Genomic DNA, 16,001 nt, shown 5'->3' on the forward strand with positions numbered 1-16,001 from the left:
TTAAGGGCTATGACTTCTTTGCTTACAGCAGCAAACTGGCCTCATACCTGGTGCCAACCCCAACACACCTGGTGCCAGAATCAGAACAGATCACCCTTAATTCCTTTCTCCGGAGCTGAAAGAAGGATCTCAGGTAGTGCTTGCTGTCTCCTGACTTGGCTGCCAGTGTAAAAATCAAGACAGACATAGGAAACCATCTCTTTGAGCATTTGAAGACAATGTTTTGCTGTCAGAGAAGAGCAGGGTTGAAATGTTCCATTGTATTTCGTAAACTGTAAGCTGTGGATATTCTCTGATTATGACAGGATACAAGGAGCGAGAGAGGGAGGGAGGGGGAGGAAGGGGGGATGATGAGATAGATAGATAGATAGATAGATAGATAGATAGATAGATAGATAGATAGATAGATAGATAGATAGATAGATAGATAGATAGATAGATAGATAGATAGATAGATAGATAGATCGATAGATCGATAGATCGATAGATAGATCGATAGATAGATAGATAGATAGATAGATAGATAGATAGATAGGTAGATAGATAGATAGACGAGATAGATAGATAGACGAGATAGATGATAGATAGGTAGGTAGGTAGGTAGGTAGATAGGTAGGTAGGTAGATAGATAGATAGATAGTTATAGATAAGATGCTAGATAGAAGATAGACAGACAGACAGACAGACAGACAGACATAGAATGAACCTGAGAATTTTTCCTTTTAAATAGCCAGAGACAGAGGAATATAAGTTCTGCCCTATTTCACTTGATTTCTCCTTTTGAGCAAATTCCTAGTAATATTAGGGTAGCTGCAAAGAAGTGCTCACTTATAATGTTAGAAATATGTGGAATCTTTATGGAAGAGAGTGTCACTCGATGGGCAGCGTAAACAACATTATGAGCATTCAGTACTAACTTAGTACCATCCTGCAACAGTAAGTAATGTCAACACTTTGATTTTCTGGTCCATCAGTTGTGTACATCTTATGCTGTGTCAAATCTCTCTATTCTGGCATTGAACATCTATAGCTTATCAAGATACTGGTACTGTTGTTTTTGTTATCCAGCTAGCCATGGAGATGCCAGAAATTGGACCAATATCCTCCTGATTGCTGTTTAATCAGTTGGTTGGTTGAAATTGCCCGAATCAATCCATTGAGAGCTGCATCCTGAACCAATGTCATTTGTCCCACCTGCCAAGTTCCCTGATGCCTTCCAGGATAAGAGTAAAATTGGAAATTGTCTCCTTGATTAACCTCTAGGGAAGAGAAATAAAAGTACCAATAAGTATACTGTGTTTATAATTTCCTACCGTAGTTCTCTCAGTGGGAGATATTTTTTTTGAGACAAGACTTATGGCAGAATATTAAGGGGAAAGTAAAATATGCTTCAAGGATAAACAAAAAGAAAGAGTCAACTGTCAGGCTGAATCAGCAGGATTTCACATAAGGCCCACAAGCATGACATTCCTCCATTTCCAGGGTCTGAAATTCAACATTTGTCCTAAATAAGAGCACGAGGAGGAAGGATATTTTATGCAAAACACGCAATAGGAGACTATAGGTACCGTAGTCCTTGACTTACAACTCCCTGTTGTTCTCCATACCTCTCCTTCATGTGGAGAAGGAGGCCTTTGAATTATGCCTCCAATTCTTGGCATCTACAGTAGTCGATAAGAGTCAATTACATGAATAGAATGTAATGCTTTGGGTGGGGAGGCCTCTCTTGTTCTCCCTCTCTCTCCCTGAGTAAATAAATGTAATTGCTTTTTAGTTTAGCAATCCTCAAAACCACCGTGAGTCAGTGCAGAAGAAATATGTAATGGAGGCGAAGCTGCCAACATCTTTGTTTTTTTAAGAATTACCATAGGAACCGATCACCAGGAGTGAGTCATAATGGATGTCAGAGCTTCCGATGGGACTTAGCTCCAAGTGGTTCGTATGAGTCCAAGGGTTTTGAAGTCATGGTGTGCCATAGACAGGAACATTTTCTCCTTGTTAATTCATTCTCTTATTTTGTATCAGGTGACTGAAAGGAAAGTTTCATTTAGGGAATCTTATCTGCCTTCTAATCATGAGAGACAACCTGCCCACCACCACCATCCTTCCTCAAGATAACACTGAATCGTCCCAATGGATTTAGCATCCCTATTATTCTTTTAAAAATGCAACTCCACAAAAATAAAATATAGCAGGAGGCTAAACTTTACAGAGAGGAACGCGGTGGCTCAGTGGCTAAGATACTGAGCTTGTCGATCGAAAGGTCAGCAGTTCAGCTGTTCGAATCCTTAGTGCCGCATAACGGGGTGAGCTCCCGTTACTTGTCCCAGCTCCTGCCAACCTAGCAGTTTGAAAGCACATTAAAAATGCAAGTAAAAAAATAGGAACCACCTTTGGTGGGAAGGTAACAACATTCTGTGTGCCTTTGGTGTTTAGTCATGCCAGCCACATGACCATGGAGATGTCTTCAGACAGCACTGGCTCGTCGGCTTTGAAACGGAGACGATCACCGTTCCCTAGAGTCGGGAATGACTAGCACAAATGTGCGAGGGGAACATTTACCTTTACCTTTAAATGTTACAGGATCAGCCCTTCTGGTGATGTCACCCTGCCATAACCTCAGAAGCCAGGGAAAGTCATCCAACACTGACTTGTATAAAACAACAATACAGGAAGAGCAATCACCAAAAATGGCTTTAATGCAGTATTACTAGAATAGAATAGAATAGAATAGAATAGAATTTTTTATTGGCCAAGTGTGATTGGACACACAAGGAATTTGTCTTGGTGCATATGCTCTCAGTGTACATAAAAGAAAAGATACGTTCATCAAGGTACGACATTTACAACACAATTGATGGTCAATATAAATCATAAGGATTGCCAGCAACAAGTTATAGTCATACAGTCATAAGTGGAAAGAGATGGGTAATGGGAACTATGAAACGATTAATAGTAGTGCAGGTTCAGTAAATAGTCTGACAGTGTTGATGGTCTGACAGTGTTGATATAAATGTAGAGCTCCCTGTTTGCTCAGAAAATGCCAGCTTTCTGTTGCTCTCCTATCAAAAGGTATCTAACAGAAAGACTGCAGCTCTTCATTCTGGTCTCTGTTCAGGATTGGCAGTCTTCCAGGTGTGTGACACAGGTACACAGTCATTTGCAGCAGTAACTGGAGCAAGGACATTTGATAAGGGGAAATGCAATGATTTAATGAAGTGTTTCTTAACCTTGGCAACTTGAAGATGGGTGGATTTCAACTCCCAGAAACTCCACAGCCAGCTGTGGCCCTTTCCTGCTCAGATCATTCATCATGCAAACAAAAATCTAAGAAGACTTCTGAATCGGGGCCTGTCGTACTTGAACTACAAAAATCTGGATAACTGCAGGATGGCAATAAATACAGAATATAATCTAACCCTTCATTGCTATCTTGTGGTCATCTGAAAGTTTGCCGTTCAATAACATGGGATTCTGATCTAATTGTATTATAGGCATTTCTATGCCAACTCCACCAGTTATTGTGATGTCTGGTCTGGATCGCAAAAAGCCTTTGTGATGTAGATGGAGGTCGTGCTTTATGATCTAAATCTTGTCATTAGGTAGCTCTGTGTTTTAGATTCTGCCAGAGTAAAAGAGTTAAAAATGCAAGAGTTATTTTTAGTAGTCCTGGGATGTCTGGGTGGCTTGAGGATGAAACCTTTCTGGCTTTCGTGCCAAGTGTCACTCACCTTGCAGGTAAGACCCCAAGCAAATATTTTAAACATGCCATTGATTACAGGATCTCCTATCTCAGCTGTAACAGCCTAAGGGCTGTTTTCCAAAGTTACATCAAAGTCGTTCGACTAATAAAGCCAAAATATTTCATGATTTCTATGGGGCAGGAATATAAAAGAAAAAGGAGAAAAAAACCCTCCGAAGCTTGCTGACATCAGCCAGTTTATTCAGGTCAATGGTTGCAGTGGTTTCTAAGATTTCCAGCTTTTGGACTTTGTTTTAGCCAGCCAACATCAGTGGTTTTGGAAGAATTTCAAAGGATTATAAATCCTGCTTAAAGACGCATTATTTCCCAACAAAGTAACTGAAACCACAGCATGCAATTAAGTCAAAGCTTTTAAGAGAGACACAGCCAAGGAAGACTGCCCATTAGCATGATTCTGAACATGGCATTTGTCTTCAGACGTGAAGCATTTCATAATGTTTTGGAAGTATATCTTATAGTGATCTTCCTCAAGTCTATCAGATTGCTCACATTGTTTTCTTTACTTAGACCTACCGGCAAAAATAGGACTAATGATTTGCAAAAAAGTAAGCAAGAGAAGAGAAGCAGTTGGTAGTGTTGCTAAAATTAAGGTTAGGAAGCCTCCTGATTTTGAACAAAGAGTTGTTTCCCACTGCTTTTAAATAGCTTGCAGAATCTTAGAACACAATTGTAAGAAATGAATGCATGCTTCCTATACACATATATGTACATCATGTCACTTTGCATACCGAGCAAATAGATCAACAGATGATGCTGTTAATATGGCTCTGCACTACATCCTACAACATCTTGAGTCTCCAAAGACCTATGCAAGGGTCCTTTTTGTAGACTTTAGTTCAGCATTCAATACCATCATTCCAGACATTCTTCTAACTAAGCTAAACCAGCTACAGGTACCGGAACAGACTTGTAAGTGGATCACAAGCTTCCTAACAAACAGGAAGCAGCAGGTGAAGCTAAGCAAGATCACATCAAATACCTGTACAATTAGCACAGGGGCCCCCCAAGGCTGTGTGCTCTCCCCACTTCTCTTCTCTCTGTATACCAATGACTGCATCTCCAATGATCCATCTGTTAAGCTACTGAAGTTCGCAGATGACACAACAGTGATTGGTCTCATTCGAGACAATGACGAATCCGCATATAGACAAGAGGTCGAACAACTAGCCTTGTGGTGCAACCAAAACAATCTGGAACTGAACACACTCAAAACCGTAGAAATGGTGGTAGACTTTAGGAGAAACCCTTCCATACTTCCACCTCTCACAATACTTGACAACACAGTATCAACAGTAGAAACCTTCAAATTTCTGGGTTCTATCATATCGCAAGATCTCAAATGGACAGCTAACATCAAAAACATCATTAAAAAAGGACAACAAAGAATGTTCTTTCTGCGTCAACTCAGTAAGCTCAAACTGCCCAAGGAGCTGCTGATCCAATTCTACAGAGGAATTATTGAGTCTGTCATTTGCACCTCTATAACTGTCTGGTTCGGTTCTGCAACCCAACAAGAAAAACACAGACTTCAGAGGATAATTAGAACTGCAGAAAAAATAATTGCTACCAACCTGCCTTCCATTGAGGACCTGTATACTGCACGAATCAAGAAGAGGGCCGTGAAAATATTTGCAGATCCCTCGCATCCTGGACATAAACTGTTTCAACTCCTACCCTCAAAACGACGCTATAGAGCACTGCACACCAGAACAACTAGACACAAGAACAGTTTTTTCCTGAAGGCCATCACTTGCTAAACAAATAATTCCATCAACACTGTCAGACTATTTACTGAATCTGCACTACTATTAATCGTTTCATAGTTCCCATCACCAATCTCTTTCCACTTATGACTGTATGACTATAACTTGTTGCTGGCAATCCTTATGATTTATATTGATATATTGACCATCAATGGTGTTGTAAATGTTGTACCTTGATGAACGTATCTTTTCTTTTATGTACACTGAGAGCATATGCACCAAGACAAATTCCTTGTGTGTCCAATCACACTTGGCCAATAAATTCTATTCTATTCTATTCTATTCTATTCTATTCTATTCTATTCTATTTATTACTCATTCTATAATGGAGATCTATACTAAGCAACTTGATGGAAATTAAGCAAAGTAATAGGACAAATGTTTGGACTTTGCTTGAGCAGATTAAAGCAGCGGGATATTTTCAAGCTCATCAGTGAATCTTAAAACAAATAGATGTTTTCTGTTTCTTCAAGGAATCCAGTCATCCCAATTTTACAACAGAAACATTATTTTTTCTAGTGCAAGAGGAAGCCTAAACTTTTATATGAATGGCAGGGAAGTTATCCAAATGAGAATTCTGAAAAAAGGTTCTTCTCTTCCATTAACCACCAAAAAAAACCAACAACAACCACCACCTAGCAACAGCACTGGAATTAGAATTAGGAAAAAAATAAAGGAAGGAACAGAGGAAAAAAGGATCATAGATGGATTGATGGATTGTTCTGGCTCTTCCTCCACATAAGATTTCAGATTTAATCTCATGCAACTGTATTGCTAGAATATCCATCGATAATACTTTTAATGGGAAGTTCTTGAGAAGATAACAATAAAACTTGTTTGACAGACTTGAACATTGGACGCTAACTAACAAAATGAAATTCAACAGTGAAAAAAGTAAGGTTCTACATTTAGGCAAAAAACCCCAAAATGCATAGGTACCGTATATGTGGTACCTTGCTCAATAGTAGTAACTGTGAGAGGGATCTTGGAGTCCTAGTGGACAACCATTTAGATATGAGCCAGCAGTGTGCAGCAGCTGCCAAAAAAGCCAACACAGTTCTGGGCTGCATAAACAGAGGGATAGAATCAAGATCACGTGAAGTGTTAATACCACTTTATAATGCCTTGGTAAGGCCACACTTGGAATATTGCATTCAGTTTTGGTCACCACGATGTAAAAAAGATGTTGAGACTCTAGAAAGAGTGCAGAGAAGAGCAACAAAGATGATTAGGGGACTGGAGGCTAAAACATATGAAGAACAGTTGCAGGAACTGGGTATGTCTAGTTTAACAAAAAGAAGGACTAGGGGAGACATGATAGCTGTGTTCCAATATCTCAGGGGTTGCCACAAAGAAGAGGGAGTCAAACTATTCTCCAAAGCACCTGAGGGTAGAACAAGAAGCAATGGGTGGAAACTAATCAAGGAGAGAAGCAACTTAGAACTAAGGAGAAATTTCCTGACAGTTAGAACAATCAATAAGTGGAACAACTTGCCTGCAGAAGTTGTAAATGCTCCAACACTGGAAATTTTTAAGAAAATGTTGGATAGCCATTTGTCTGAAATGGTGTAGGGTTTCCTGCCTTGGCAGGGGGTTGGACAAGAAGACCTCCAAGGTCCCTTCCAACTATCTTATTATGTTATGTTAAAACAATTTATTGGAAAAGAAGTGGAAGCTGATCTCATAAGAGGTTATGCTAGTTTCACGAAGGTTGGAATTACCAAATGGTTTAAACCAGGGGTGTCAAACTTAAGGCCTGTGAGCCGGATTCAGCCTGCAAGGTGCTTAAATCTGGCCCACAGGGCCAGCTTGGAAATATTAAAGGACCGGCCTGCAGTGCCTCTGCTGGGCAAAACAGGCCATGCGGGGGGGGGTCACACATGCCCCCCCATGGCCCGTTTTTCACCCTCCATGGACCCCCATGGCCTCCTGGGCTACAGGGAGGCTGCATGCGGCCTGGTTTTGGCCCCCACGGCCTCCTGCAGCAGTCTGCTGGCCGAAAATGGGCGGCAGGACAGCGCTTTATATGTTTCTTTCTCAGCCCTATGCGCTCCTTCCGGCTGGCTGTTTTACACACGTTTCCTGGTTTCATCCAGTTTAAAAATATGGAATGACCTAATCCAAAGAGTTTGATCACTTATCTGTGGCTGTAATGTAATTAGCTTGGTTTTGATTTACAACTGGATTGTGTTATCTCACCCATAATGGTTTATAAACAATATAGTGAGCCTAAAAACTTGGGCTGTAGGATATGTTAGCATGTACAAGCTATATTTTTTTTAATGCAGTATGTCATGTGAAAACATTCAGTGATAATTTCTAAATTGTGGTTTAATGTGTAAAGCACAACTGGCTGAATTTACAGAACACACAGAGTCAACATCAAGTCATATTATGACTGGATAGTGTGCAAATCTGACAGATAGAAGGCAGTTTTCCTCAGGTATGCATAAAACTCAGTGAAGTTAGTGAGATTTAATTGTGTATCCAGTTGTAGTCCAAATGGACCTGAAAATGTTTCTACATAGCATGCATATTTTCTGAATCTTTCTAGATATTTAGGAATATATTGTGATAATTTTGTTACATTGTACAGTGTTTCTCTTTACAATGGATGTCTGGAATAAACTGTTATGTTTTCAAAAAACTCTATTAAAAATGAAAAATGGGAGGGTCAGCTAAAGTATTCTACATAGATTTAATTAATATTTCAACAGGGAAAAGGGAAACCTGAGCTGATATTGCCCAAGCAATAATAAAAAGTGTACAATTTTATTATTTGGGGATGAAGAAATGCCATAAATAAGACAGATGGACTAACACATAAAGAAGACAAAAAAGGAGATATGGATGAATTAAAGAGAAATGAATTGTTTTGTTTAAAAGTATTTTAAGATTCCAAATGTTAATTTATTATTCAACCCAGTAAGTATTAATATAATACCCTGGATGTTGTTTAGGTTGTCTTAACTCACGTTAGGCTTTTGAACATCTCTGTTCTGACAATATTATGCACATATTCAGATCTAATCCTATACAAAAGAGTCAAGCAGCTGAGGACTCTACATGTCTTTAATCTCTACATTATGGAATTGAGACTATTTGTGCCAGAAAATAAACCTCCCTTTGTCTGGAATAGCTGCTTTGAATGCAAAGGGGGGGGGGGGAAATGCAACTTGAGGCTGTGTCAAATGACCACACCTACCCTGGTCACGCCCACCCAGGCCAAACCTCCACGGTCAAACACAACCCTGATGTGGCCCTCAATGAAATCAAGTTTGATACCCCTGGGTAAACCATGCACAGTCTGATCCACTTCTGAATCTCACCAAATTATTGCATGAAACTGATAGAGAAATCCTCCTTCTCTGGGAGATGCAGTGTATAAGGAAATACCCTGATCAAAGTCAAGCCATAGAAAAGGGGGAAGTATATTATGGAGAAATAGCTGGATTTTAAAAAATACCATCTTTTTAAAAGCATAACAGTTTTGTGGATTCCAGCCATGTTGGTCTATAACCTTTAAAGCACTGATAATTTCATACAGTATCATTATTAAAAGCAAGTGGAAGTGAGTGAGCCTTTGTACTCATGAGATCTCTTCTTCGGGCTACAAATTGTTAAGCAAAAAAAAAAAAAGGGTGAAATTAAAAGAAAAGAAGTTTCTCATGAATAGCCCAAGCATGGAATCCAATTACATCTTTCCACTTAAATAACGGCTTCCTTTTGTGGAACAGAGAGGGCCTAGATTCCCTGTTTCCTGTGTGCCCTCAAATTCTGCTCCTCAAATTTTCCCCTGCCCAATCGTGTCCGACTCTAGGGGGCGGTATTCATCTCCATTTCCTAGTGGAGGGAGCCAATGTTGTCTCAATATGTTTCCATGATAATGTGGCTGACATGGCTATATGGTATACACCAAAGACGGACGGAGCCCTGTTTTCTCCCCACCAAAGTGGTACCTATTTATCTACTCGCACTTGCATGCTTTCAAATTGCTAGGTGGGCAGGAGATCTTCTAATTAAGGTCTATCCAATTAATATCTTATTTGAAGATAAGAAACATTAGACAGGAAATTAGGAGACTTGTAATTATCCTTCCATGTTTACCACAATATTCTTCTTTCACAAGAGAGCCTTGGCTGATCTCAAAAAGTTAAGCAGAGTTACATCTGATTACTGTTTCAGCAGGAAAGTACCAGAAAACTCCAGGGCTGAATGTTAGATTGGGAAATTGGGAAAGAAAATTCTCAGAAAAAGACAGTGACAAATTACTTTCATCTGTTCCTATGAAAACTACACATATGGGTCCATGAAGCCACCAGGAGTAAGCTTGACTTCAAAGAGATTTTTACCTTAATTTATATAAGAATTAAAGCATACACATACGCACATATACCATAATGCCAATATCAATTAATAACAAAGTACACTATAAACTTAGAAGTAAAAAGAAATGGATTCTGGATTCTGCCTTCTTTAATTGCTCTGAATATACAGCTAAAGAAGGCAGTTGTCAATGTTAGTAATAAAACATGGTATTTGTTTAGAAGCAGGCACCATCATATCTGTATATCATGTTTTTTTTAATATCTGTCTCCTTTGTGACACATGTTCTAATCTTTGGCAAGTAGGTAATGTATTCTACTAATTAATTTGCCCGGTACAAAACTGATTCATTCTTCTTTTAAAAATGCAGTCAGCAATAACTAGGTGCATATCTATCTAATATAAACGTGATATTTTTTTGATAGAAAGTACACATTAAGAAGAAAGTTGAGAGTCACTGGCAATTTTAGTTGGTATACTGGGTATAGTATGAAATCTTTCCAGCTGTTGGCCAGTTGGGAATTTCAAAAGCATGTCATCAAGACATTTAGAAGAATTTGCTTTTTCTTTTCTTTTTTTTTTAAAACAGATGGATATGAGTCCAAACTCAGCGTTGGACTGTAACCACCAATTCCACACCTGAAACCCGGCTCAACAGGATCTAAGAAATCTGCTTCCTTCAGAATTATATAAGTTGCAGCTCTTTCACTTTCCTTTAAAAAAAAAAAGATTAGAGGTCACAAATTATTCAACCTAGTTGGATTAAAACATAATATTTTAAAGAGGGTTGTACTCCACTCCTACAAGACAGAAAGCACAATCCCTGAAAAGGACTTTTATCACCTCTGGAATTCAGACCCACACAACTACTGCCCCCCCACCAGCTGTCTGAAGAAGCCATGTAGACAGGTACAACTAGGTACAATCGTCCTAGAAGGATACCTAAAATGCCAGGTTAAATAGAGCATGCAATTTTGTGGGGGGGGGGATAATATTGGTCATTTGTGTCTTGAGGTGAGGTGCTCTAGCTGCCACAAATCCTGTCTACTTCCTTGGATCCAATAAAAGCAAAAAAGTTTCAGAAAACTTTGCAAGATGTTATCCCAGTGAGCTCACTTGTTCCTGCCAATGTGGAGATGGAATTGAAGTGAATGTGAAAGGTTTTTGTATGCAAAATGTCTCGTAACCATGTCACAAGCAGCTGAAGAAAGGTAATTCTGCCTACACTTCTCCGCTAGGCTATCAGCGCCTTAAGCAGGTGGCATTTTGTGGATTCAATGCAGTGGTAGGTTTCATATTTTTTTACTACCGGTTCTGTGGGTGTGGCTTGGTAGGCATGGCGTGGCTTGGTGGGCGTGGCTTGGTGGGCATGGCAGGGGAAGGATATTGTAAAATCTCCATTCCCTTTCCAATCCAGGAGAAGTATACTGTAAAATCTCCATTCCCACCCCACTCCAGGGGAAGGATACTGCAAAATCCCCATTTCCTCCCAATCAGCTGGGACATGGGAGGCAGAGAATAGATGGGGGCGGGGCCAGTCAGCATTTTTACTACCGGTTCTCTGAACTACTCAAAATTTCCGCTACCGGTTCTACAGAACTGGTCAGAACCTGCTGAAACCCACCTCTGATTCAATGAATGTGGAGAAGTATTGGTGATTTTTCACCCACATAGTCAGAGGGCAGTATTTTTCAGACAGGTCATATTATTAAAAATATCTGTGCAGTGAAAGGACAGAGTTTTTAATCCTTTGAGGAAGTTGGTGGATGATGATAATGGTGGTGGTGATGATTTTAGTAAAATAGCTTAGACCCACTATACAGCATCTAGATTTTCTACGCATGTTTGCTGTCCTTTACTGATTGTCTAATTGTCCGCAGTTCAAATGTCATAGGCCTAAACTGGGTGTGCTACAAATATTTTGATTAGAGAAAGGAAGAAATTGCCCTGCTGTAAATCCATAACTTCCTGAAAAACTTAGTAGCACCTGTCTCATTCCACCAAAATGAGGCGGGGATCCATGCAGTCTATGAAATGCCCATCTCTCTTCAGAGGGATCAAAAGGTAGCGAATCAGATTTCAACCTCAACAGAACACCCTTTCCAAAAATATATTCAGGGCTGGCTTTAGGCTGAGGTCAAGCAAGTGCTGGCTTAGGGTGCCAAAGTTTAGGAGACACCAATGTCACCCTTACTTCCATAAACAAAGGCTGTGTCAAAGATGCCAATCTTGGCATTGGCAGGGGGTAGTACCCTCAGTAAATGTAGCCTAAGATGTCCTCACCTTCAGCTGGCACCAGGCATCTTCATTGGCATTAACCTTAGTAGCAAGACATTGTGTAAAGATTGAACAGGATTTTACTTAATATGAAGAAAGCTTGGTTTCATATACAGGTAATCCTTGACTTACAACCATTAATTTAATGACCATTCCAAATTACAATGTCACTGAAAAAAGAAACTTACAGCTTAAATTTTTTCCACTATTATGACTGTTGCAGCATCCCCGTGGTCACGTGATCAAAATTCAGACGCTTGGCAATTGGCTCATGTTTATGACGGTTGCAGTGTCCTGGAGTCATGGGATTACCTTTAGCGACCTTCTGACAAGCAAAGTCAATGGGGAAGCCTGATTCACTTAACCACCATATTACTAACTGAACAACTGCAGTGATTCGCTTAATAACTGTGGCAAGAAAGGTCGTAAAATGGGGCAGAATTCACTTAACAACTGTCTAGCTGAGTAATGGAAATTTTGGGCTCAGTGATGGTCGTATGTCGAGGACTACCTGTAATGCCAGGATTGACCATCATTGTCCTTCCTTATAAATGGAAATGGGAACGTCACAGTCTAAAACAGAAGTGGCCGACATAAGAAGAAATCAATGCACGGTGTCTAAAGAGAACAAGGATGCACCAAAATTTTTCCTCAGGAATCTCTTGCTGCTACTGCTTAATTACTGTAACGTTAAGCCTTGCGTGGGCGTAATAAGCACTTAAATAGCTGCAGCTTAGCAAGGAAAAAAAAAATTCAGCTCCTCGTTCTGGCCCATTCTGAACCTCCCCTTTTCCTCTGATTTGCCCTGCCAACCTGCCTCCTTCTTGGCAGATGATGTCAACTTTATAAAACTGTTGCTAAGGGATCTTTTCAAGGCCTCATAGGTCTAGTGAACAGTCCCAGGACTTTGTCAGAGCAGAGGGCAGAGGCTATATTTAAAGAAGACAAAAGCTGTACGTGGAACCTTCATGAATTGTAGTGTAATAATAGAAATAGTATTTTGTTTTGTTTGGACAATTGGTGCCTTTAAAAAACTCTTTTAAAACACCATATCCCTTCTTCAGCAGGAAAGAAGAGAGCAGCAGCTTTGGATGTATCTAGAACGCATAGATGATTCTAGATTTTGCCACTCCAGAGTTTTAGGAGCAAATGGATTGGAAGAAGAGGACAGAATGTATTGCAAACAATGTTGAATGAAGTCCCGTCCTCCCAAAACTCTACCCTGCTCATGAAGCATTAAAGACCTTGAATTAGTCCAGAACATTTGTGTGTTTTAATTGTCCACTTTTTTCTTATTATTATATGTGTATACCAAAGCAGGGAAGAGCAACTATGGCCATTTTATGACTTGTAGACTTCAACTCCCAGAATTCCTGAGCCAGCCATGTATCCCACAATTCCTCTCCTGCCGGCTCAGGAATTCTGAGGGTTGAAGTCCACGAATTGTAAAATGTCCATAGTGGCTCACCCCTGTACTAAAAATTAGCCTCAACAACTATTGGCTAAAAAAATATTAGGTTCTATCTTCTTATATCCATTAACATAGCACAGTTATGCTATAACACCTGTTTATTCAAATACATCTTCCTTTGGGTTGAGTGACCATCATATTGCAGTCTAAGATAGCAGATGTCTTTGTAGATTTCCAATCATTCAGTTAGAACTGAAGAAGCTTTTTGGGTGAGAAGGGAAACACTTTCAAAGGTGGGGGGGAGACAAGAAAGTCCAGTTGCTTTTTGGAAAAAGCAACTTTGAGCCTAAGATAGCAGACTTCCAAACTTTTTTTTAAAAAAAACCTCAGTTAGTGAGATAGAACCCACTAGGCATACTCTGGGTTTTTTTCTCCTTCATATAAAGCCTAAATAAAAGTGGTGGTTGGTCAAAGCAGGGAGATCCATCATCAGTACCAATTAGGCCTCTATCAAAAAGGAACAGAAAGTCCTTTGTGATGGAGCTGTAGTTTAATTTACGTCATCACTTAAAGCAACTCTTTACAAGAATGTAAACATGTGGACATAATAAAGAAATGTTTATTTTTGATCAACATTACTATATCATCACGCGTCAGGGGGTGGGGGGAGACTAGCAGAACTTCTTTAGGAAATAAAGAGATGGAGAGCAAAACCTTTCAAGCTTGAATTCCGTGTGGCATGTATTTGCTGACTCAGTTTTCCCAATTAAGCGATCAACAAGGAAGGAGAACTGCAGTGACAGTTCACAAAGCCAATGTGAAATTCCTCTTAATTAGGTTGCAATTAAAATAGCTGAAGTTTTAGAAAGGGACCCTGGCCTCTGATGTAGAAGATTCTGCCCTACTGCCAAATGGGCAATGATTCAATGCCAGTCATTTTCTATATAAAAGAGGAGAGTATATTGTCTTCCATCTCCAGCAGCTGAATGTCTCAGGCTAAATTTGCTTTGTATTCTATCAGTGAACTGTGTTTTATTTGTGTCTCTCTTCCAATGGTGTAGGATCCATCGGCCTGATGTCACACTAGCCATGAAGTCATCTAAATCAGGGGTCTCCAACCTTGGTCCCTTTAAGACTTGTGGACTTCAACTCCCAGAGTTCCTCAGCCAGCTTTGCTGGCTGAGGGACTCTGGGAGTTGAAGTCCACAAGTCTTAAAGGGACCAAGGTTGGAGACCCCTGATATAAATGCTTTGCACTATGATAATAGCAATAGCACTCAGAGTTATATACCGCTTCACAGCAGTTTACAGAGTCAACATTATTGCCCTCAACAATCTGGGTCCTCATTTTACCAACCTTGGAAAGATGTAAGGCTGAGTCAACCTTGAGCCGGTGAAGATCGAACTCCTGGCAGTCGGCAGAATTAGTTTGCAATACTGCATTCTAACCACTGCTCCACCATGGCTTCAAATTACCTGAGATTAAGATCCAGGGACATTCAAATTGAAATTCGCAGTCTCTGGGTTCACTGAATTAATCTGGTTTAATAACTTTCTCTCGTTCAAATTCGTTTCACAAAATATTTGAGAAGCTCAAAGCAGATTCATGTACAAGCACCAACTTGAACTCTAGCGTCACCATACTATACTTCTGATCTGTTTACAAGATGAAGAATTTAGGATTTCTGCAAAGTCCAACACTTTCTTGATGTACAGTAAGTTTTTCAGAAAAGCAGGGAAGTAATTCTTTTTTATTAAACATTAAAAGGAATGCATTTAAATTTAATTGGGCAGATTCCAGGAAAAAAAAAGGAAGATTTTAGGGGGTGGGGGCGGAAATGGGAAACAATTGCTTCAATTTGGGATAGTAAATTTAATTCACGGCACTTGCCTGACAATGTTTTAAAAAGTGACCAAAAACTTGTTTGTTCCCCAGGCCTGAGAACAGCGAGGGTATCCAGCTCCTCTGGAATTTTATCCAATTAAGTATTCTTCTTTTTCCAGACACATGATCTTTGTCCTCCTTGCTTTATTGCCTTCCTTGTTTTTAATGTTGCAAGCTGTCTGGTCTTGCGCATTTGGATAGCTTCTAAAACTGAATGAATGTATACATGAATGAACCAATGAATGAATGAATATAATAAAACAGAATGAAAATGAAGGGAGAAACTGAGACATCAGGAAACCACATTAGCAGTATATCTTAACCTTAATGTTCTGCATTGTTGTGAGTTAACACATGGTATGAACTTAGCCATTCCTGCTTGTAAATCATAAAGTACACATTTGCATGAAAAGTAAATCCACCTACTTATAGCTTATTCAAGAAATTATAGTTAGGCATAGCCTAGGTTGTGTGAACTGGGTCGAAAATGTCCGTTGGCATTCTGGTTGCATCTCTTTGTTTCTATAATATATCCTGAGAAGAAAATAACATGTAACTCTGACGCACACTGCAAGC

Source organism: Ahaetulla prasina, chromosome 1, assembly GCF_028640845.1.
Source record: "Ahaetulla prasina isolate Xishuangbanna chromosome 1, ASM2864084v1, whole genome shotgun sequence".
Taxonomy (NCBI): domain Eukaryota; kingdom Metazoa; phylum Chordata; class Lepidosauria; order Squamata; family Colubridae; genus Ahaetulla; species Ahaetulla prasina.